At 42.5% G+C, this 21,529-nt stretch overlaps 1 protein-coding gene across 3 annotated transcripts in view; it reads left to right on the top strand.

Moving 5' to 3' along the window:
- The first annotated feature begins 20,502 nt into the window (after positions 1–20,502).
- Positions 20,503–21,529, top strand: part of CHST10 (carbohydrate sulfotransferase 10) — a 45,030-nt gene continuing 44,003 nt past the window's right edge. Inside the window, exon 1 of one of the 3 annotated variants that reach the window (XM_089681264.1) lies at positions 20,503–20,667. The gene's annotated coding sequence lies outside the window, so the exon portion shown is untranslated. Of the gene's footprint in view, positions 20,668–20,691; positions 20,837–21,529 lie in introns of those variants that run through there. The other 2 variants (XM_089681265.1, XM_089681262.1) reach the window with 2 other exon arrangements.

Here is a 21,529-nt window from a genome sequence, read left to right on the forward strand (position 1 = left end):
ACTACGATTCTACCCACTGGCAGCAACATAACTAAGAAGTTCTGTTTTTATGTAGCAACTGTAGCCAGTCTAGCACTTGCGATCCAACAGACCTGGAAGTGTTGAATAGCAGTGGGGCCTTAACTGAAAGTGGTTATAAAGGCAAAAGGGTTTTTTACCTTAATGCATTAACTGCATTAAGGTAAAAAAACTTTCAATAGCTGCTCTCCCAGCCCCCTAAACACTTACCTGAGACCAATCTTGATCCAGCGCTGTGCCTGTCTGCAGCAACTCTTCTCCCCTCACTCTCTTCTCACAGGAGACTTGGCAGCATCGGAAGCTATTGGCTTTTGCTGCTGTCAGGGAGTGGGGGTGGGGCTGAGCTGTGTGTGTTTATGGACGCACACAGCCAGGGTCATAGCAGCCAGCATGCTGTGGGGGGTACTCAGAGGAGCAGGGAATGCCGGTGGGGGACTCCAGAAGTGGAGATTCAGGGCTGCTCTATGTAAACCATTTCAAAGAGCAGGTGATTATAATGTTTATTATTTGAGAAAAAAAGAATCTTTACAACTGTTTTAATGCCAGAAATAAAATAATCAATCTTTTTTCTTTTACATGGTGCTTTTGTACCCCTTACACCTTCACATGGGGAGGGCGGTATCTGGAGGACCCCTCATTGTTAAAGGGGGCTTCTAGATTCCAATAAGCAACCTGCCCGCCGACCCCACAACCACAGGGCCAGCATTGTGGGGGACCCAAGGGGCCTGGTATGAATTTTGGGAGTTCCTTTGTTTACATTCGCCTGTCAGCTGTGAATCTTCAGCTGAAAGCTGAATGTAAACTGTGTGTTTAGGGTGCAAGTTCCCTGACAAGCAGCAACTCTGAGCTGGAACTGTCACTTTTAGCAATGGTAGGAATACCAGTGCTAAATGTTTCACATCTCGCTGCAGCCTGAGGTCCAGTCTTTGGTAAAATAAGATGTAAGGGAAAGCGTTAACCTCCCTGGAGGTATTCCCGAGTGTAGCTCGGGGTAAAGTTTCAGCACCACTATATATATATATATATATATATATATATATATATATATATATATATATATATATATTGTATTCAAAACACAGTGCTAGTGTAACAACCCAACATACATCTTTAGAGCTAGTTTACACTTCTGAGTTTAAGTGTGTGTGACTTTCCTAAATGTAAGTGTGTCTTTATAATTGGTGGTACACAAAATAACAGACTCCTTTCTTATTTCTACACAGAGAGGGAAAATTGACACCTGCAATAAAACAGATTTCCCAGCTAGCTGGTAAAATCTCTGTATGTAATAACCGACAAAGGCACATTCTTGCCTCCCAAAAACCCTACACAGTTTGATTCTTTCGGGATTTATGTAATTTTAAAGCCTGACCTGGACATATCAAGTACAAAGTATTAAGTTTAATGAATTTCAGTTATTGAACCAATATTAATTTGAATTAAAAATTACTTTTTTCTTTTTTTCTTCCTCTTTCTTTCTTCCTTCCTTCCTTTCTTTCCCTCCTTCATTATTTCCCTCCTTTCTTTCCCTCCTTCCCGCTCTCTTTCTTTCTTTCTTTCTCTTTCTCCTGTTTCCTCCTTCCTTCTTTCCCTCCTTCCTTCTTTCTTTCTCTCTCCTTCCTTCTTTCCCACTTTCCCTACTTCCTTCTTTCCCTCCTTCCTTCTTTCTTTCTTCTCTTTCTCTCCTATAAAAAATAAAAAAAAATAATAAAACATTAAAAATTAAATAAAAATAAAACCCTACTGACTCTTTCTTTCTCTCTCTCTGTCTACTGTTTCCCTCCTTCCTTCTTTCACTTTTTCTTTCCCTCCTTCTTTCTTTCCTGCCTTCTTTCTCCCCCCTGCCTTCTTTCTTTCCCTCTTTTTTCTTTCCCTCCTTCCTTCTTTCCCTCTTTCCTTATTTCCCTCCTTCCTTCTTTCCCTCGTTCCCTCTTTTCCTTCCTTTATTCTTTCCCTCCTGCCTTCCTTTCCCTCTTTTTTCTTTCCCTATTTCCTTCTTTCCCTCCTTCCTTCTTTCCCTCTTTCACTCCTTTCTTCTTTCTTTCTTTCCCTCCTTCATTATTTCCCTCCTTTCTTTCCCTCCTTCCTGCCTTCCCTCTCTCTTTCTTTCTTTCTTTCCCTCCTTCCTGGCTTCCCTCTCTTTCTCTCTCTCTCTCTTTCTCTCTCTCTCTCCTGTTTCCTTCCTTCCTTCTTTTCCTCTTTCTTTCCCTCCTTCCTTCTTTCCCTTTCCTTCTCTTTCTCTTTCTTTCTCTCTCTCTCCTTCCTTCTTTCCCACTTTACTTACTTCCTTCTTTCCCTACTTTCTTCTTTCTTTCTTTCCTTCTTTCTTTCTTTCTTTCTCTCCTATAAAAAATAAAAAAAATAATAAAACATTAAAAATTAAATAAAAATAAAAACCTACTGACTCTTTCTCTCTCTCTCTCTGTCTACTGTTTACCTCCTTCCTTCTTTCCCTTTTTCTTTCCCTCCTTCTTTCTTTTCCGCCTTCTTTCTCCCCCCCCCCCCTTCTTTCTTTCCCTCCTTCCTTCTTTCCCTCTTTCCTTATTTCCCTCCTTCCTTCTTTCCCTACTTTTTTCTTTCCCTCTTTCCTCCTTCCTTTATTCTTTCCCTCCTGCCTTCCTTCCTTCTTCCCTCTCCTTCCTTTCTTTCCCTCTTTTTTCTTTCCCTATTTCCTTCTTTCCCTCTTTCACTCCCTTCTTTCTTTCTCTTTCCTTCTCTCTCTCTCCTGTTTTCCTCCTTCTTTCTTTCCCATCTTCCTTCTCTTTCTTTCTTTATTTCTTTCTTTCTTTCTCTTTCTTTCTTTCTTCTGTTTTCCTCCTTCTTTCTTTCCCGCCTTCTTTCTCTTTCTTTCTTTTTCTCTCTTTCTTTCTTTTTCTCTCTCTCCTGTTTTCCTCCTTCTTTCTTTCCCGCCTTTCTTCTTTCTTTTTTTCCCTCCTTTTTCTTTCCCTCCTTTCTTTCTTTATCTCCTATAAAAAAAAAAAATAATAATAAACCATCAAAAATTAAATAAAAATAAAAACCTACTGACTCTTTCTTTCTCTCTCTCTGTCTACTGTTTCCCTCCTTCCTTCTTTCCCTTTTTCTTTCCCTCCTTCTTTCTTTCCCGCCTTCCTTCTTTTTTTCTTTCTTTCCTTCTTACTTTCTCTCTCTCTCGTTTTCCTCCTTCTTTCTTTTTATCCCTCCTTTTTTCTTTCCCTCCTTTCTTTCTCTCCTATGAAAAATAATAATAAAACATTAAAAATTAAACAAAAATAAAAACCTACTGACTCTTTCTTTCTCTCTCTCTGTCTACTGTTTCCCGCCTTCTCCCCCCCCTTCTTTTTTCCCCCCTTCTTTCTTTCCCTCTTTCCTTCTTTCCCTCTTTTTCTTTCCCTCTTTCCTTCTTTCCCTCCTTCCTTCTTTCCCTCTTTCCCTACTTCTTTCTTTCCCTTGCGGCTGCTCAGTCTAAAATGCCTGGACCTATTTTTTGTCCCAGTCGAGGCCTGTGGTATACCAAGAACAGGCCCATAGCACAAATATGAAAAATTCCCTTGTCCATAAGGGGTATATAGGTGCAAGAGCTGAAGTAGTTAAATTGCAAACTTCTGAGATTACCTAAGGGTAGATCACGGAAAACTTAATAGGGCTAATCATTTTCTTGTTCACACAACCTGAGATGAGAGATAGGCACATACTGATCAATGCATTTTGTCAAAGTATTGACGTGTACAGTATGTACATATACGTGCAATTTCTTTTTAAACCTTGTTTCTCTCACCAGGCACATTGATGTCATTATGTTTCATGTAAACGACACATGTCAGTGGCAAGGTGAAGGCTTGGAACAGGGTGTAAATGGGAGATGACACATCAGTGAAGAAGATGGAAAAGTGATGGAAAAATCAATTTGCTAGGTGAGGACTACACACATTTCTGTTCAAGGATATATTAAAGGGATGCAGCTCCTAGACAGAAAGGGAAAAAAATTAAATATTCCATATTACCAGCAGTTGCAATGTGTTTCCTATTGTTAAACTATAGATACAAACATATACAAATAGCATTAGACACTTAACTTACTAAGATCTTTCTTCCAGGATCAATATATTTACTGAAATGTAAAGTAAGGTATATAAAATGTGCCTGTGTCTAATCTACTAAAACATGAAGGGAATTGCATCCAGTCATGTAAAAACATTTCAGAAAATTTTAGGGACACTCTTTTTCTGTGTATCCAAAAAGCCAATGTAGACTGAGCATGTACTTTAATTAGGAGTGGGGCTTTTGTTTAATATGGGCGTGGTTCTACAAGATGCATATCAATAACTTATTTATTTGTTGTGTTGCAGATAATATATATATATATATATATATACACACACACAGGGCTTTTTTTCAGTAGGAACGTGCACCTCCAGCACTGAATGTGTGTAATGGCAAGGGGTGATGGGGTGTAGAGGGTATACACTGGCTGATGTGGATCTATTGTTGCTGGAAGGGAGGAGGGATCTACTTTCAGGGAGAGGTTTATGGATACTGGCTGCTGGGATATCTGTTATTACTGCTGGGGGTCTATTGTTGCTGTGATGGATCTATTGTTGCCAGGGTGGCATTTTGATACAGGGGTCCAATTGTTCCTGGGGGAGTCTATTGTTGTAGGGGGGATCTATTGTTGCTGGCTGCAGGGAATGTATCTTGTTGGTGGCTGCAGGACATCTATCTTACTGCTTTTCACAATACACAAATAGCATACAAATTACTTTGCACCAGAAAATGATACTTGGTACTGTATTCTCAAAGGGGCAGTACTGGGAGGTGGGTAGGGGGTCACACCAAGGATCGGTGCTCAGAGGTGGATAGGGGGCAGAGACAATAGGTGACTCAGAAAGAAGAGGGAAGTTCCTACACCTATTCTCTGAGAAAAAAGCCATATATACTGTATATATATATATATATATATATATATATATATATATACATACATACTCACCGGCCACTTAGGTTCACCTTGCTAGTACCAGGTTGGACCCCCTTTTACCTTCAGAACAGCCTTAATTTTCGTGGCATAGATTTAAAAAGTTGTTGAAAACATTCCTCAGAGTCCATTCTGACATGATAGCATCACGCAGTTGCTGCAGATTTGTCAGCTGTACATCCATGTTGCAAATCTCCCGTTCCACCACATCCCAAAGTTGCTTTATTGGATTGAGATCTGGTGACTGTGGGGACCATTGGAGTACAGTGAACTCGTCATGATCAAGAAACCAGTTTGAGATTATTTGATTTTTGTGACATGGTGCATTATCCTGCTGGAAGTAGTCATCAGAAGATGGGTACACTGTAGTTTTAAAGGGATGGACATGGTCAGCAACAATACTCAGGTTGGCGGTGGCATTTAAACAATGCTCAATTGGAACTACAGGAGCCCAAAGTGGGCCAAGAAAATACCTCCAATACCATTACACCACCACCAGCCTGACCCGTTGATACAAGGCAGTATGGATCCATGCTTTCATGTTGTTTATGCCAAATTCCTACCCTACCACCTGAATGTCGCAGCTGAGACTCATCAGACCAAGCAACGTTTTCCATTTTTCTATTGTCCAATTTTGGTGAGCCTGTGCAAATTGTTGCCTCCATTTCCTGTTCTTAGCTGGCAGGAGTGGCACACGGTGTGGTCTTCTGCTACTGTAGTCCACCTGCTTCAAGGTTCAATGTGCTGTGCATTCAGAGATGGTATTCTGCATACCTTGGTTGTAACAAGTGGTTATTTGAGTTACTGTTGCTGTTCTATCATCAACCAGTCTGCCCATTCTCCTCTGACCTCTGACATCAACACAGCATTTTCGTCCACACAACTGTGGCTCACTGGATATTTTCTCTGTTTTGTACCATTCTCTGTAAACCTTTGAGAGGTTGTACATGAAAATCCCTGTAGATCAGCAGTTTTTGAAATACTCAGACCAACCCGTCTGGCACCAACAACCATGCCACCTGCAAAGTCACCTAAATCCCCTTTCTACCCCATTCTGGTGCTCGGTTTGAACTTCAGCAAGTCGTCTTCACCACGTCTACATGTCTAAATGCATCGAGTTACTGCCATGTGATTGGCTGATTAGCAATTTGTGTTACCAAGCAATTGAACAGGTATACCTAATAAAGTGACAATTGAGTGTATATAGCTAAAAATGGCAAGAATATACAATAATCTGTTCTTTAATTCTGGATTGACGCTCTGCAATCTGATTGTAGAATTGCTGTAAAATCAGCTTTAAGATTTGCCTAAAAGTATTTAATAGGCCCCTGTATTTCATAGTTTCAAAATGAAAATTGAACAATCAGATTGTAATATTTCTGTTCATCTGGAAGTGTGTCTGCCATGCCATGATAATACCAAACAATATGACCATAATGTGATTGTAATGCATGCATGGGTTAAATAGAGGGTGTTAGCAGTTGGGTCCGAAATCTGCAACTGCTTACAACAGCACACAAAAACATTTCAGCATGTGACCAGCCACTGATAAGTTTTTTTTCTACAGACAATTTTTTCTACAATGAACTTCTAAGCACAATTTCCAGCTTTCCAAAGACATAAGCAAGGATGAGTGGGTAGCTTACTACATAAGTTCAGTTATATTCTGTGCATATTCATTGTGTACAAGATGGAGATGTCCCTCTGTGTATAGGATAGAGATAACTCAATGGAGTTCATATGTGTGAACCAGGGCTAAATGGCACTGGGGAAATAATAGTCCACTAATCCACCATTTATAAATGTACATTGGAAGAAAACAGGTTAAAGCCAATTTCCAGCCATGTTAAAACTAATAAAAATTGCCCAACCCCCCAATGAAGAATTTATTTCTCCTTTTAATCTGGAGGATGGACTAGCATACAGTTATTATTAGGGATTCACCATATGCTCCTGTGTGAACCCATGTGACAGTGTCAAAAGTCCTCTAGCCCGAAATGTCATTGCTGCAAGGAGAGGAAAGAAAGCTCTCTCTCCTCTCTTCTCACTGAGACATAGCATAGGATACCTGCAGGGAGGTTTCCCACACCGCTCCTGTGTGGAGTCAGGCTATGACAAGCCTGGCTTCACACAGAAGTAGTGGGGAAATTGCATTCCTGTTCAACTTGCATTCTAATCTTTGTGGTTCAATTTGCATCCATTAACGCAAATTGCACCACAAAGTATCGGTTAAGGTATCGGGAGTATTTTCATGAGTACGAGTACTATAGTTATACTTTAATTATTCTTTACTCTAAAATGAAAGAAAAAAGAACTAAAAGAACTATGCACTTAACAGTTTTGTTAGTCCTCCTGCAAAGTAGTTGTGTTAAACCCCAAAACAAAAATGTAAAATGTAATTCAGGATCTGTCAAAAGTTTTAGAACATCCCAATTTTCCAGTTTTTATTGACATTTACACGGTTAAATGTCTCAATGTACTCTGGAATCATAGAATTTTCTTTAAATAGTAACTCAACATTTGTTGAGAATAAAAGCATTCCCATCTGTCCAGTTCATCCCAACCTGCTTGATGGGGTTCCAGACTGGGGCATGTGCTGGCCATTCCATGATTTGAAGTCTACTGTATTGTTCTTTTCTTCTAAGGTATTTCTGTCACAACCTGGAGGTATGTTTCGGGTCATTATCTTATTGTAGGATGAACTCCTGACCAACTAGGCGTATTCCAGAGGGTATTTCAAGGTGCTTCAAAATGCTGTGGTAGTTGTTTTGGTTCAGGGTGCTGACTCTGGATCCAGCAAAAGAGCCCAGACCATCACTCAATGAGGTTGATTTACTAACACTGGAGAGTGCAAAATCTGGAGCAGCTCTGCATAGAAATCAATCAGCTTCCAGGTTTTATTGTCAAAGCTTAACTGACAAGCTGAATTTAGACGTTGATTGGCTACCATGCAGAGCTGCACCAGATTTTGCACTCTCCAGTGTTAGTAAATCAACCTCATTGAGTGATGGTCTGGGCTCTTTTGCTGGATCCAGAGTCAGCACCCTGAACCAAAACAACTACCACAGCATTTTGAAGCACCTTGAAATACCCTCTGGAATACGTTTGGTGCCACACACTGAGGAACTATCCTTTTACCTACTCGATGGTGTACAAAAACCATGTGTGATGAACTGAAGATCTCAAATTTTGATTCATTGGTCCATAAGACCTTCTTCCAGTCTTTAGTAATCGACTGGTGGTGTTTCATGGCCCAGATACGCCTCTTTTTCTTTTTTCCCCCATCTCAGCAATGGCTTTCTTACAGCCACTTGACCTGTCAAACCTGCAGCTCGAAGTCTTCTCTTCACAGTTGTAACTGAGATTTGCTTACTTCAATGAGTGTTAAGCTGTGCTTGTAGCGGTTTTCTGTAAGCCGCCTGTCAAGCAAACTGTTGAAATGTGTCTTCTGATTGTGTTGTGGCTTTGGATCTGCCAGACCTCTTCCTGTAAGAGTTTCCTCCAGTTTCCAACTGCCTGTTGATAGTGTAGGAAACTGTACTCACTAACACCTTGGCTTTCTCTATAGGAAAGACCTACATTTTTAGGATTTAAATCGGTCTGTCTTCCTTTGTAACTGAGCTTTTTTTTCTGTTTTGAGAGCAATATACTTCCTGCAGTACAATACTGTCCAAATATTGTGTAGTAACACAATCTGTTTCAACACTGTTTTTATACATATAGAGTGCTTGTAAGTAATCAGGAAAAGAAGGGACAACTGTAGGAATTGTTAGCATAAACCCAGTGGTTTCAAAACTGCAGCCCGGGGGCCAGATGTAGCCCTTCGCTTGTTATTATCTGGCCTGTGGAGCACTATTTCTCCCACTGATACCAACAATGGGGCATAATTCCCCCTTTGGCACCAATGAAGGGAGCACAATTCTTCCCACTGCCACCAACAATGTTGCCCAATAACATCAACAATGGGTATCTCGGGTCCCATTTTAGACTTTTTAGGACAAATGTACTCTTCACCCACAGCTAGACTGGTCACACCTGACTTTATGTCCACTGACATTCCCCTAACTAAGGGTACAAGGCAGGGCTGCCCACTCTCCCCCTTCTTTTTAACATTGGTTTAGAACCTTTATGCAGACTACTTAATTCCGCAGCAGGGGTAAGTAGTGTCACGATTGGCGAACACACTTTTGTTCAGCTCTATTTGCAGACGATATATTATTGTTTTCCTCAGATCCACCCATTACTCCAGAACTTATTCGTGACCTTCTGTAGCTACTTGGGCTTATGAATCAATTTTAATAAGAGTCAAGTACTCCCTCTAAACCCTACTACCTCGATTCGCTGGCTCATGTCTTCCCCTTTTTGTATAGCTAAACACTCAGTTACCTATTTAGGCATACACATGGGAAGAGAACCATTGTCTCTCTATTACCTTGATTACCCACCTTTAATCAATAAGATTGTGCAGGAACTGGAAGCTTGGTTGACCTTCCCCCTCTCACTCCTTGGGAGATGCCATCTCTTCAAAATGGTCTCATTTGGAAGATTGCTGTACCCTCTACAAACACTTCCTATTTTGCTAAAGCATTCTGATGTACAGAAGATTCATATGGCTCTACAAGCCTTTCTATGGCAACCAAGCATTGCATTACAGAAGCTAAGTCTTCCCAGGAGTGAGGGTGGTGCAGGCCTGCCGAATCTTAGATTCTAAAATTTGTCCTGTTGCTGTGACATAAATGTAAAGATTTGAGTAGCTGAGATGTGATCTGTAGAAATATGACAATGTAGATTTAGCATTTCATGTTAATATAAGATGTGTTCAAAATTAAGTCAGAGACATATGGTCACCAATTAGCATCTGAAGGGACAGAGCTTCCTCTAGACTGGAGGTGACACCTGGATGCCAATAAGATTTGTCACCTTCTGGAAATCTGGAAGGAAACCGCTGTAGAAAGTTCGGCTTCATGTCACAGCAGGAGACCAGAGGTGGTTCCGATGCGTCTGGGAGCTTTGACATATATACACAGATTAAAGGAATATATTTCATCTCACATAAAAGCTAAAATATTAGTTGCAGAGAGATGAAAATACTTCCTTCTGATTGGACACACTGTAGGCTACACCTGCATGTAAAACTGTATTTGTAGCCTCTGTAAAATCCCAGAGAAATGCAGAAAATGGTTATATGGCGCCTGATTGTGACAGCTGAACAGTGATTGGTACTGTCGCGATCGGACTGATGCGCTGGTGTCGGAAATTCAATCCCTGACTTGGTGATTCAAACCGTTCCTGGTCCAATCGACTTTGGACATTTCAGTACCCAGAACATCCTGTGGGCTGGTACAGGAACACCCCCCAGAGTCAATTGGCCAAGGGCTAATGTCCAGCCTACGTCCATATTCCCATAAATTGAGGGCCTGGGATATGGACGGTGTGATTCATACGGAGCCAGTTCTATCGACTGGCGGATCGCTGACTTTCTCTGACTTGCTCCAGTCGCAGGATAACTCTTGTTAAAAGTTTTATTTCTGTTTTATTCCCTTTTATTTTATAGTCAATAGCCAATTGTGTGTCTTCTTGTATTTTTTGTATTTTCTGTAACTTTTTAAACTTTGTACATATTTTATGCACTGCCCACTTTCGGGATATTGAATCATAAAATTAATAAGTGACTTCAGGGTACTTAAACTCGGGCTCATATCTCCAGAGAGATTGGATTGTAGTGCAGTGTCTTTATATGCTCGGTCAAGTTCATTGCTAATCTGTATGCAATTGCACTGCGTGTTGGCAGATTGCATGCAGATTGTAAAGGTAACAGATCTGCCAGACGGAGATCTGTGTGTGTGTGGTGGCCCAGCAGGCCAGTCTGTGGATAAAACTGTTAGGTGGTGGCAAGCTACCGTTTGTTGTGTGTCTGGTGTGGGGGTGTGTGGACAGTGGAAGAGTGATTAACACCGTGGTTCAAGCTTGTAGGATAGCTGGAGGAATCCTAGAAGGGTGTGCCGATTGCTAGGCTGCTCCTCAACCCTTAGCGTGCACCAGATTGTATACAAGATTCGTATCTGCCTGTGTGTGGTCGGCCAGCTGGATTGGAGTGGAGTCTCCCTCTAGTGTTTGACAGAGGTAGTGCGGGCTGTGAAAGCATATCACAGCTGGTCTTATATATATTTAGATTAAGTCCCCCTTATTCCCTCTTACCCTAAGTCATGGCCGCACGTGCGTGCCTCAGTTAGCTAGTCGCTGTGGGTGTGTGCGTGTGGGTTGGATCTGTGACACTTCCTTCGCCAGTGTCTCAATTGGATTACCATGAAATCACATTACTCTAATTACTCTTTGGAGAAAGCCCTGGTGTGCCTGTTACATCTCTCTGTCATTCTGCACTCCAACCTTAAATCTTTACCTGGGTCTCTCCAATCTAATCTTTTGATCAGAGACACCATATTGGCCTGGAGGGAAATGCGGAAGCTTCTTGGCTTACCACAAAAGATATCCTGATACTTGCCTACACTTGCAAACCCTATGTTCCCTCCTGCTAGTGAACATGCAGCATTTACCCATTGGTCACATAATGAACTTATTAATGTCATACCTGTCTTTGATGATACCAAGTGATCCTTTTAACCTTTCTCAGTTTTAGCTGCTCAATACTCTCTACCAGGATCCCAAATCTTCCACCATCATCAGCTGGTGACCTATCTCCGATCCTGCTATTACCCTAAACAGGATCCCTTCCAATGCTCTTTCATAGAGATATTGCTTCGGCAAGACTGCTACTCCATTTCAGACATCTACCCTCATCTGATCTCTCACCAATCTGCAAAATACCACCTTACTCCATTTAAACCTTTTACCCCCATACTTTGTACGGATGATACTCCAGAAAAAATAATATTGGGATACAGGAAAATTGTTTTGCTTGTTCTCTGTGAAACATGATGTGAAACTCAATTCAAAATCATCCACTGGGCCTATTATCCTTTCTCCACGAAATTGGCAGTTGCTGCCCACTCAACATGCCCTTTGTGTGATCACAACCGACCGACCTTGTTCCATCGCTTGTGGGAATGTGCTCGAGTTTCACCTTTCTGGACCAAATTCTTCATTACATCAAACTATACATCTCTGTATCCAAAGATCCCATGATTTGTCACTTTAGCTATGAAGAGCCTACAACTTTGGCACATCCTAACACTTTCCCCCAGTGGATACATATTTGCCCATTAGTAGCCGCAGAGCCCTCATGCAAGCCTGGATTCATCCAAACCCCCCACCTCTCAAAATGGTGACACAGGCGCTAACTAACCTTCTCAACCTGGAAAAGCATGACACCATCACCCAAAACTTTAAGTATACTCGTCGTTGCATTTCAAGATGGAGACACTACATGGAGCATTCCTTCTCACCTGCTGAATTAGCTGCTCATATGGATCCCTTCTGCTGTACAGACTGGTATCTCAAAGCTCAACTAACCAACACATTGGGTAAACTCCAAGTGACCAACCCACTCTCTAGCCCCACCCCTCAATTATCCTCCTCCCCGATTCTCCGTGGAGTACATACTCCGCACTAAATTATACCTAGCCCACATGGTAATCCTGCTACAGTGTTTTATCAGATAGAGAAGAACTTCTGTTTAGGCTACTGCAACCAAGCTTCCATTCCTAGGGAACTGATTAAGTTTAATGTTTGGCTTTCTTTACTGCCATGTTATACCTTACATACCTATTTCTTACAATGTTTCTTTTAAATTGTAGTTGTTGTACAGGCTTTTGTACTCCTTATCTTACAAATACTATTGGCTGATCGAGATTGTATTCTTGTATTTACCTTTAAAAAATCAGTAAACATTTATTTAAAAAAAAAAGCTATTAGATATATTTTAAAGCAGATTAGTTCACCATTTCACAGAAAAATGAAAAGGTAAACTAACTCACAACATTCTCCCCTTCAGTCCTTGGTGCAAGTACCTTTCATGATCCCCATCTTCCAACATCCCTCCAGCTATTGTAACAGTTCAGCACTTTACGGTGGTTCTAAAGGCTCATTTTTGTTTTTCTATAAAATAATAAACATGACATACCTGCTCTGTGCAGTGGTTATTGCACATATTAGCCCTGATCCTCCTCTTCTCGGGTCCCCTGCCTGCACTTCTGGCTCTTCACCCTTGCTGAGTGCCCCGAGAGTAAGCTGTACGGTCTAGGGCCACTTGTGTGTGCTCATTCACATGCCACCTCTGTGTGTCTATGGGACATGCAAAGCAAGGCTCAGTCCTACATTCCCCCGTTCCCTCCTTACTGGCTGTGATTGACAGCAGTAGCAGCCAATGAGGAAAGAGGGACTTGCCGCTGGATCAAGATCGGGCTCACTCATGTATATATTAGGGAGGTGCTGCACACTTAACGTTTTTTACCTTCATGCATAGAAAAAAAAACGTCAGCTTTTACAACCACTTTGAGGACTTGTTCAAACGTACAGTCAGGGGGTATTAAAAATAGACGGTTGAAATGTGTTTTATCTTCTCCTGAATTTCCATTTTGAAATAACTTGGTGGTTGGATTCGGCTTTTTCCAGGGCCGTGCTTTGCTTCATTGCAGATATGAAATATAAAATTTTATACCCCGTGTGGCATGAATGGGGCTGCGCCCCGACTCCGAGCAGAACACTAGGCTTGCAATTGCAGTATGGTAATCCCATTAAAAAAAACCCAGTTGGCTGTCAAAAACAAACAACCAGGCATTCTGTGTCAGCGGTGCTGGTGTCAGTCAGACTTTTCTGCACCACTCTTTGAAAAGCAATCCAAATATAAACATCCCTTAAACATTACTAAATAGTGCTGGAGGCTGTATAACAGCATATTGCTGGGAACAGTAAACATTCTTTGGTCAGCACTGGCCACGTGACCACATTGACTAATGAGAATTCCTCCTTTGCCCCAGGACACTGTCCTGTAAGGAGCCTAGAAAGGATTCTCCATGGTCAGTATGGTCATGTGGTTATCACTGGCAAGCATGCTCTTCTACAAAATTCTGCACATGTGCAGTGCACTCCCCTTCCCCCTGCCACACTGCTGTGACAAGGGTAGGGACAGAATGCTGTGCATGTGCGGATTTGTGGACAAGGGAGAGCACACTGAACATGTACAGATTTGTGGACAAGGGAGAGCACACTGAACATGTACAGATTTGTGGACAAGGGAGAGCACACTGCGCATGTACAGATTTGTGGACAGGGGAGAGCACACTGAACATGTACAGATTTGTGGACAAAAGAGAACACACTGCGCATGTACAGATTTGTGGACAGGGGAGAGCACACAGCGCATGTACAGATTTGTGGACAAGGGAGAGCACACTGCGCATGTACAGATTTGTGGACAAGGGAGAGCACACTGCGCATGTACAGATTTGTGGACAAGGGAGAGCACACTGCGCATGTACAGATTTGTGGACAAGGGAGAGCACACTGCGCATGTACAGATTTGTGGACAAGGGAGAGCACACTGCGCATGTACAGATTTGTGGGAGAGGGAAAGCACACTGTGCATGTACTGATTTGTGGGAGAGCACACTGTGCATGTACAGATTTGTGGGAGAGCACACTGTGCATGTACAGATTTGTGGGAGAGCACACTGTGCATGTATAGATTTGTAGATGAGAGTACACTGCACATGTACGAATTTGTGGACAAGGGAGAGCACACTGCGCATTTTTGAATTTGTGGATGAGGGAGAGCACACTGTGCATGTGCAGATTTAAGGATGAGGGAGAGCACACTGTGCATGTGCAGATTTAAGGATGAGGGAGAGCACACTGTGCATGTGCAGATTTAAGGATGAGGGAGAGCACACTGTGCATGTGCAGATTTAAGGATGAGGGAGAGCACACTGTGCATGTGCAGATTTAAGGATGAGGGAGAGCACACTGTGCATGTATGGATTTGTGGGAGAGGGAGAGCACACTGTGCATGTACAGATTTGAAGGAGAGCACACTGTGCATGTACGGATTTGTGGGAGAGCACACTGTGCATGTACGGATTTGTGGGAGAGCACACTGTGCATGTACGGATTTGTGGGAGAGCACACTGCATGTACGGATTTGTAGATGAGAGTACACTGCACATGTACGAATTTGTGGACAAGGGAGAGCACACTGCGCATTTTTGAATTTGTGGATGAGGGAGAGCACACTGTGCATGTGCAGATTTAAGGATGAGGGAGAGCACACTGTGCATGTGCAGATTTAAGGATGAGGGAGAGCACACTGTGCGTGTGCAGATTTAAGGATGAGGGAGAGCAAACTGTGCCTGTGCAGATTTAAGGATGAGGGAGAGCACACTGTGCATGTGCAGATTTAAGGATGAGGGAGAGCACACTGTGCATGTATGGATTTGTGGGAGAGAGAGCACACTGTGCATGTATGGATTTGTGGGAGAGGGAGAGCACACTATGTATGTACGGATTTGTGGGAGAGAGATCACACTGTGCATGTATGGATTTGTGGGAGAGGGAGAGCACACAGCACATGTACAGATGTGTGGGAGAGGAAGAGCACTCTGTGCATGTACAGATTTGAGGACAAGGGAGAGCACACTATGTATGGATTTGTGGACGAGGGAGAGCACACTGCGCATGTACTGATTTGTAGATGAGGGAAAGCACATTATGCATGTACAGATTTGTGGACAAGGGAGAGCACACTGTGAGTGTATGGATTTGTGAATGAGGGAGAGCACACTGTGCATGTACGATTTGTTGATGAGGGACAGCACACTGCATATGTAGATTTGTGGACGAGGGAGAGCATACTGCATGAGTTTGGATTTGTGGAAATGGGAGAGTACACTGTGCATATATAGATTTCTGGAAAAGGGAGGGCTTACTGCGCATGTACATATTTGTGGACAAGGGAGAGGTTTGGATAGAGGGGAGAGGGATTAGTACCCCTCTCATGTTGTTATTGCTGTCTGTGTCCCTGTTAAGGAGATTCTCCCTCTCTATTTGTCCTGTATCCATTATTGTTACAAGTGAAGTAAAAGAAAATCCCAAACTTTGGGTTGTCCCCAGTAAAGTAATTGAGGGGAAATCTTCCCATGGGGATCCCAAGAGATTCCCTTAATTTGCAGGGATTTCCTCACACTTTCTGTTTGGCTATGGCATAGGAAGTGAAGGGAAATCTCAGCAATGGACACAGATGGTGAAAAAAAAAAAATCTGAAGGGGGTTATAACCCTTCCTTAGGCTTAGTACACACTACTGCCACCTGAAAGTCACGCAACTTCCTGGTGATTTGATGCGACTTCAGCACAACTTTGATGCACAACTTTCATGCTATATTACTTTGCCTTGGTAATTTTCCTGTAATGTCAGATCCAAATCACATCAATCTAGATAAGGAGGTGACTTCCATTAAAGTCTATGGGCACAAGTCAGATACAAGTCGCCTTGAAGTAGTACAGGCACCTTTTCTAAAGTCAGAGCAACTTCAGTAGTGCTAATTATGACAGCCCTCATTGACTAAAATGGGATTTCACATGTCATGCACCTTGGGGGTCTCACAAATCGAATCCCAAGTTGTGGGAGTGCGAATTGAGCCTTAGAGTTCATTCACACTTCTGTGACTTGTCATGTGACTTTAGGGTCCAAAGTTGCATTACAAGTCGCACCCCATATTTCCCAATGAGTACCATTCTGTGCGACTTCAAGTCACAGCAACTTGAAAGTAGTTCCTGCACTACTTTTGTCCAACTTTGATGCAACTTGAAAACGCGGAGAAGTGAACCTGTCCCATAGGAAATCATGTTAAATGGACTGCTGTGCGTTTCTGCAAAATGCAATGGAAAACGCGTAGGTGTGAACCTAGACTTAATGTCATTTGGATGTCAGTGACAGTCAGTTCCCACCCAGTGTCAAAATGCTCATCGCAGTCCCACAGTCCAGCTATAAGTCGCTGATCGCCGCCATTACTAGTATAAAAAAAATTCCAGTATATATACCGCCATTTGTAAATGCTATAACTTTCATGTAAACCAATTAATTTACACGTATTGGGATTTTTTTTTAGCAAAGACATGTAGCAGAATACATTTTGGCCTAAATTTATGATGGAATTTGTTTTTTAAATTTTTTTACTGGACATGTTTAATAGCAAGAAGTCAAAAATATTATCTTTTTTCAAAATTGTCACCAAGGTGATCAAATACCACCGAAAGAAAGCTTAAGTCGTGTGGGAAAAAGGACGTAAATCTCATTTGGGTGCAGCGTTGCATGACTGCGCAACTGTCCGTTAAAGGAACACAGCGCCGTAATGCAAAAAAATGGCCTGGTCAGGAAGGGGGGGTAAATTCTCTGGAGGGCAAGTGGTTAATTATACAAGTAAACAAATTATTTTGTAAGTACCCCACATGACTAGCACAACACCACAGCCAAGCTTTCCTGGTTATGCTACTTTCGTACTGATCTGCCCCAAAAACATATTTATTAATTTCAGGTACTTATATAGTGCTGTCAATTTACACAGCACTTCACATATATAGTGTACATTCACATCAGTCCCTGCCTTCAAGGTGCGTGCAATCTAAGGTCCCTAACTCACATTCATACATACACATATTAGGCCCTGTGACGATTGCGCGTCAGATCCCTGACCTTCTCATCAAACTCGGACTAGCCAATCTGAAGCCACGATGTCACGTGCGTAACAATGCCATGCCCAACTGTACCCTGCACAACGATTTTCCAGCTAATGGACCACAAATCGATGTACCGGCAGCCTGAATGCGATTGTTACTGGGTCAGGTTAATTACACAATTAACCCTTCACACTGCCACCACCTCCTTTTTGTACAGAGAAAGAGGAAACTCTGCAATATCACCAATAACACTATGATGGTTGAGATAATCGTCTGTATAACACTGTCACCGCAGACAGGTTATACAGAGGGTTAAACGCACACAGGTGGGAATTCGTAAGTTGCATTAACGAGCTATAGAAACAGTTCAACACTTTCATAAAGAAAGATTTATTACTAAAAGGGTCAAAAGGGTGCAATAAAAATATTTACAGAGAAAAGATGTAACCAATATATATATAAATAAACAGAGAATAGCACAGCAAAGAGGTAACAGAAAGGAGGGTAAAGGGTTAAAGTTGCAAATACAGTGTTGTGCCACACTCCCCGTGCTCTATAGATAGGTGTGCGCTCACCTCCTTAATTAGCCAAACAAAGTGGCTAACAACGCTTTTGTCCTATCAGGACTGGGTGGTAATCTTCATACTATATATGTATTTCCAATTATGCCGTGGATTTATATTGCCTTTTTCCTGCCACCAGAGGTCTCCCTTATTCCTCCTTCCACAATGAGCCTCAATGGATAGTTAGGGATGGTTTAAGTAGTATTTCCTCCTCCCAGTAAATTGGGAAACCATGTAAGAAAGAGCCACAATAGTGCCTTATCCTTTGTGAGGTTAAATCTTTTATTTAGAATAAATCGCCACTCACATTATGCAGTATCCAACAGAGCTGTGCCCAGATCCTGTGCTTGTAAATGCCGCTCGTCCACCGCGGCGTCGTGACGTCAGAGCCCCTCCCCGCGATGCCACGGTGGACGAGCGGCATTTAAAGTACAAAGAGGACTATTTATGAATTTATTTTTGAGTATTTAATTAGTAATATTTTGAAAAGCACTATATATTGCACTGATTTGAAGCACATAAGTTTTTAACATCACTATTTATATGATCACTTGTATATGATTTTAAGTTTATATTATGGAGCGCGGCACCTGTATATGTATTTGAAGATATATATACTTTTTTATATATTTTATGTTTCACACAGATAATGAGTATTGTATAAAGTGTTGATGCACCATAATTTGATGTAATAGTTTGTTAATTAATTTATTGCAGAAGGGGAGTATCACATTTTGGCTCACGAGTATTATTAATTTCAAAAGGGTTAAAGTACTTGCCAATCAGCCTTGGGTTAAGCAGATCAAGTTTCAGAGCAAAAGAGCACGTCTCTCAAGTTGGTTCTGATGTTAAATGGGAGAATTCTTCAACCTCTTAGGACTGACAGCCTAATTTGTAGTCCCCCAGCAGGGGGTGTCTCTGAAGCCAAGGACCAATGCCTCATTTGGGGAGGGATTGTCTGGGCGGAGACCCAAACTAGAACCAAAATCTTTTAGCTCATATTTTGGCTCATAACTTTTCCTAGGCACAAGTACCATCCCACCCGCAGGTAGATTAATATGCAGATGCTTCTGAGGAACGGTTAGATATGAAATATAAAATACAGACTTGAATGGTTCAAGAGAATTCAGTTTCTACTTTCCTAGGTCTTCCAGTCAGGGAGTGCGACCTATTAAACAATTTGTCTTCTCGGGGCCAATCTTAAGATATGCCTGGTTTTTATGGAAGTCTCTCATATTCCAAGATATGAGACATAGGGGAAAAATGGATTTTAAAAGTGTTATCTAGTTCCTTACTCCTCTGGAGTGTCTTTGAACTCAGGGGAAGGCTTGGTTATCTTTTTACGAGGTGCCAGATTGCTCAGCTTCCCAGCCGGCCCGGCACCTACCTCAAAGATGGTTAATAGCTCGGAGCTTCCTGCTGTGCCCTGGCCGGCCTGTGACACTTCCAACACACACACACGACCACATGTCACTGTGACTCTCAGAGAGGGAGGGGGAGAATGAGAGGAGAGATGTTTGTACAAGATGGATGATCCTTTGCCAAGATGGAGGTTGGAGCCAAAATGGTTGTACCGCGTCCATCCCTGTGCGCATGATTGCTACAGGGCCAATTTAGACAGGATCAAATTAACCTACCAGCATGTCTGTGGAACGTGGAAGGAAACCGGAGTACCCGGAGGAAACCCAAGCAAGCACAGGGAGAACATGCAAACTCCAGGCAGGTAGTGCCATGGTTGGGTTTCAAACCAGTGACCCTAGTACTGCCAGGCGGAAGTGCTAACCATTTAGCTACTGTGCTGCCCATATGCATTTTTACCGTGTTTAGCGTTTTTGTAAAGGACACGTGACCTAAAAAACTGCACCAAAAATGCTTCTCAGAGACATTTTTGAGGCGGTTTCCATTGATTTCAATGGGAAGAAGCATTTTTAGGGCTTTTTTTAAACTGAACAAACATGCTCCAAAGATGCTGCAAGCAATTTTCACACCGCAATGGAAGCGCAACACCCCAGTGTGAAAACATACATAGACATACACAGGGAAGCATTTTTCTTGAGATTTTTAAGTGCACTTTTTGTTTTTTTTTTTTAAACATAAAAGCGCTGCAAAAACTCCTCAGTGTGAAAGTAGCCTAACAGCTTGGCACCCATGGACCAGCTTCTGGCTCACACACACTGGTTGGGACAAGACTCAAGGAAACAATGCATGTTGCCTAGGTACACGGTGGAATGTCACCCCTCAGCCCCAGCCCACCTCTTTACACATCGCCTCTGCCCGCCATTCCACCTCCCCTCACTCCTGGCGGATCCGCTACAGTGAGCGGTCACATGACCTAGTGATGTGCAGCCTGTGCCTGGTCACATGGCCGTGATGTCATCCGCCGTCTTGTAGCAGCACGGGAGTTGTACGTGTGCCTATGCTCCGGCGCTGAGGGGGGCTCTCTTACTATCTGCCGCCTGGCCGGGGCAGCCCAGCATGCTGTTCGGTCCGGGCACCGCTATAAGGTAGGCGAGGCAGGGAGAAGCCCCTCGTTCTCAGGTGATGGAGGAACCATCCTGACAAGCCACCTACATTGTGTGCTGCTTTCTGTAGGCTTCCATGTGATGGGCAATCCTGTCCCAGACTGAGGAGGGAAGGCTACTGCTCCCATATGCCAGGAGGACGACACAAAGGGTCAGTCCTGACTTGATAGCTTTGGGTGGTCGAAACTGGCCTGGTGGTCTGCAGCAGTGTGAGTCTCACTCCTGTTGCTGTAATCTCCATGTTGTAATATAAATGAAGAGTGCAGTGGAGGATGGAGACCCCCTTCTTCAGGCCTGGTTCACGCCTGTGCATTTTGCAGTCCATGTTACATGGTTTCCTATGAGACACATTCTATGCGTTTCTTGAAAGGGTTAGGGACTTTTTTATAAATGCAGCACAATGTGTTTTTTTTTTTGGTTCAAAAGACTTCAATGGACATGCGGCAGAAACGTGCATTTTCATGCTTTTCGGGGTTGCCAATAGGAAAGTAGTGACTTTGATATGACTTTGGATGGGTGCAACCTTTTTTTTTTTTTATGCTAATAGGAAAATACGACAGTTCCGTTCATGTAGTGTAACTTTGATGCACTCTCTGGCACTTATATTTACGCAGCGCTTTACATATATAATGTACATTCACATCAGTCCCTAACCCTCAAGGGGTGTACAATCTAAGGTCTCTAACTCACATTCATACATACACATATTAGGGCCAATTTAGACAGGATCCAATTAACCTACCAGCAGGTCTTTGGAGTGTGGCAGGAAACTGGAGTACCCGGAGGAAACCCATGCAGGCACAGGGAGAACATGCAAACTCCAGGCAGTTGGTGCCAGGGTTAG

The sequence above is a fragment of the Staurois parvus genome, unplaced genomic scaffold (genome assembly GCF_062004578.1).
Source record: "Staurois parvus isolate SC_StPar_1 unplaced genomic scaffold, SC_StPar_1.0 ptg000262l, whole genome shotgun sequence".
Classification (NCBI taxonomy): domain Eukaryota; kingdom Metazoa; phylum Chordata; class Amphibia; order Anura; family Ranidae; genus Staurois; species Staurois parvus.